Genomic DNA, 3,490 nt, shown 5'->3' on the forward strand with positions numbered 1-3,490 from the left:
ATTAATGAAATGAGGCCAAACCCAATGACATTAGTTGCTCGGAGATAGGGCTAAGTCTTGATTTGATGGCAATGGAGAGCACTTGTGCATGATTTTTTTTCACTTGAGAAATCAGCAGGGTGAGCAGCACAGGTCTCCGATGTTATTGATAGCAGCTCCCCAGCTGCGTGGGGGCTATCGCCTTTGTTAGCTGGATAATGCTGCAGGATTTGCTGGATGATTTGAAGTGCCTTTTTCAGATGTCACCAAAATAACACTTTAACGGTGTTGTTTGGGATTTCAGTTTTGCTGGAACTGTAGATAAATGAAAGGTGAACAAAGGAAGGATTTGAAAAAGGCCAAACCCAGCTTTACCTTTTGCTGCCTCCCAGCACAGGATCTAACACCCAGCTGGCAGACCGGTAAATATGAAGCCTACAGCCATAATTATCTTTCTGAGAGCAAGTCTCTAAGCTGTTAAGTTGGTGGTGAATTGCACCTTAAAAGCAAGCCAGGACAAAATAGCTTATTCTTACCGCCCCCGCCCCCCCAACCCGAAAACAACAACAAACCTCTCATGTAGTGCAAATAAACTCATTCATGACCCCAAAAACTGGAGCTAATGCAAAGCACCTCTGTTGGGTTTTTCTTGTTGTTGACTGTAATGGGAGTAATTGTAGCTTCCGAATCATGTTTTCACTTCTGGTCCTATTGCTGCACGGCCTGGGTCAATGAGCTTCATGTTGACGTCTTTTTTTGGGTTCTCCCCTCAACCCCCTCCATCCTCCGGCCTCCAGCTTCGCGTAGAGCATCCGAACGCGTCGCTGTGCCAGGGTGCAGGATTTGCAGACCAGAGCAGCCTTTCTGCTCTTTGTGTACCTGAATGATGAAAGATAAATTGAGACCCCAGGGAAAACCAGCTGCTCTGCGCTTGGTTCCTCAGCTGTATAATTGGAATAGTTATTTTTGGTCCCTGCGGTGGGGATTGTCTACTTTGTTGGTACCTGTTGGTACGTGCTGCCTGCAGCGTGAGCTGTATTGGGAAGGCGGCAGACCTCTGCTTAAACATTGTCACCGAGAACAGGTCCTTCCCCTTTTCTCTTGGATGCAGGCAGAGACAAGTGCGGGATAACGATTAACAGGAGACAAGCAGGTAACAGAGACAGGTAGCAGGGTAATACGGCTGAAGGCAGACTGACGACTAGAGGATTTCCCCCGGTGCGGCCATCCTGTGCTCTTGCTTGGAGGAGCACCGTTGCACCGCGGCGTTACCTCTGTTCGCTCTCTCATTTCAAGTGGAGCCGGTTCCAGACGATGCCTGCTCTCCTGGGAGGATGCCGTGCTGGCCGGGGAGCCGCGTCACGAGGGGGGATGTCTTCTGTAGTTCACGAACTTTTATCTCCAGAGGCAGGAGAAAATTCTGCCACTTGAGTAGGACTTTTTTTTGCTATTTCATCTTATGATTCTTTTGCATTTGTTGCTGCTCTAGACTGTAATGCACTCTTTATTTTGTTCTTTCAGGATGAATTCCCATCACTTTGAAATGATTACTTTTTTTTCTTTATGGGAAGATTATTCTGCTTTTTAATATCACTGTAACTGAGGGCCCAGAAGATCATGAATTAAATAGCAATTCTTCTATCTTCAGTTTTCCATTTTCCTTCCATAAAATCCCTTGTTAATGACCAGTGATCACAGCTTGGCCTGTAAGAACAGGCTTTGTAAAAGCAAGGCTGTGAGCTGGGGGTTATTTCCAGCAGTAGCGGGTGATCGTTCAAAATCCCATTAAGCATGCAATTTCAGAGAGAGCTCGGAGTGCGTGAGCAAGGAATATATATGGGATAAATGCTCCTTTGTTTCACTTGCAGAAGAACGTCCCCAAGAAAGAACAACCTGGTCTGTTCAGCGTTACCTGTGATGATCAGCTGATTGAATTTCATTGACCAGGTTAATATTGAGCCCTTGTGCAATTACTGGGAAAGAACAGAATATGACTCTTTTTGCCTTGCTTTTGTGATGTGGAAGAAAGGTTTATATTTCAAATGGTCTTTTAATTTGTGCAAGTAGTCTCTTGAAAAAGACCCTTTAATTTAGGGCAGGCTGGAACAAATGACCGCAATTCTCGAGGTCATTCTCAAAGTAAGACTTTGAATTTTTTTTTTTTAAATGCCGAGCTATAACTAAAGAAGCCATTAATCTTCATTACAGAATAAGCTTGAATTAAATCTTCATGGGCTCTCCGTGACCAAAGCAGTCTACTTGCATAGCCCAGGGAGCAGGATCAGGGTAGCTGTTGGCGGTATAGTGGTGTGGTGGTTTTTTTTTTCTTAATTCTTGGTTTTATGGCTGTTCAAAATCTAACCTTACAGGTCCAGGTTTGACTTAAAAATGGGAATAATCCCTGCCTTCATGTCTCAGCTGCTGTAAAATGGTCTAAAAGCAGTCTGGACTCTGCACAAGGCAAGGACTTGCCGCATGGGACAGGTCACGGCAAGGACAGATGGTACCGAGCAGGGAAGGTGTTATTAAAAGTCCTGGTTTTGGTTACTTCTAGCTCATGTGCACGTCCAAAAAGGGGCTCAAACAGGGTCAGAAACCTGGTGTTTTGGCATTAAATTTAAATGCTGAATATAAGTGAAATTTTGAAAATCTCAGATCAATCAAAATGTTTTCTTTCTGTGCTGAATCTGTCATGTATTAAAAATAATAACAAACATGGAAATTGAAAACTAATACTAAAATGCCTTGTTTTGACACTTTTGACAGTGTTTAATGAAATGTTGTCAACTGGTTATTTAAAAGCGGTTTTAATACAGTAACATTTTCCAGTGGAAAACAGGTTTAGTGTAAGCTTTCTGTAAATGTTTTCCCTTAGCCCGGCTGGCACACAGGCAGGGAGCGTCTCGTCCTGCACGGGCGCAGGGATCCCGGCGATGCTGTGGATCCCGGCGATGCTGTGGATCCCGGCGATGCTGTGGATCCCGGCAGCCGTGTCCGCGTCGGCCCTGCCTGAGCGAAGAGGGAACGCTTGTTTCCTATGGAGATGAAACAAAACCAGTCGGTGACTTCTTTTTACGCCCATTAAGTGAACACAAAGTACTAATGAGAATATATCTATACAAATGAAATCAGGTTTTCTTCTTTGGCTGTCTGCTTCTGCGGTCTGGTCTGTCCCTCTGCTCCTTCTGCCCCTATTTCCGAGGTGCTGTCGTGTCCCTGGGCAGCTTCTTCCCACTTCAGTCCCACCTCCAGACCTTCTAAAAATGAATAAACCTCCATCCATATCTTCTGCCACGGGGTCAGCAAATGGGGAATTCACTGATTGCTCTTTCTTATAATGCAAGAATAAGGAATACAAGAATAATTTGATTTTTAAAACCTTGGTTTTCCGCTCTGATCCCAATATTGTGCCACACCACTGACATAAAGTCTCTCTCCTGGCCCTTGGGGTGGCCCAGGACCGAGCAGATGAGGCACAAGGGGGGGTTTCTGCACCGGCGGTGGAGGTGCT

The sequence above is a fragment of the Pygoscelis adeliae genome, unplaced genomic scaffold (assembly GCF_000699105.1).
Source record: "Pygoscelis adeliae isolate BGI_AS28 unplaced genomic scaffold, ASM69910v1 Scaffold108, whole genome shotgun sequence".
Taxonomy (NCBI): Eukaryota; Metazoa; Chordata; class Aves; order Sphenisciformes; family Spheniscidae; genus Pygoscelis; species Pygoscelis adeliae.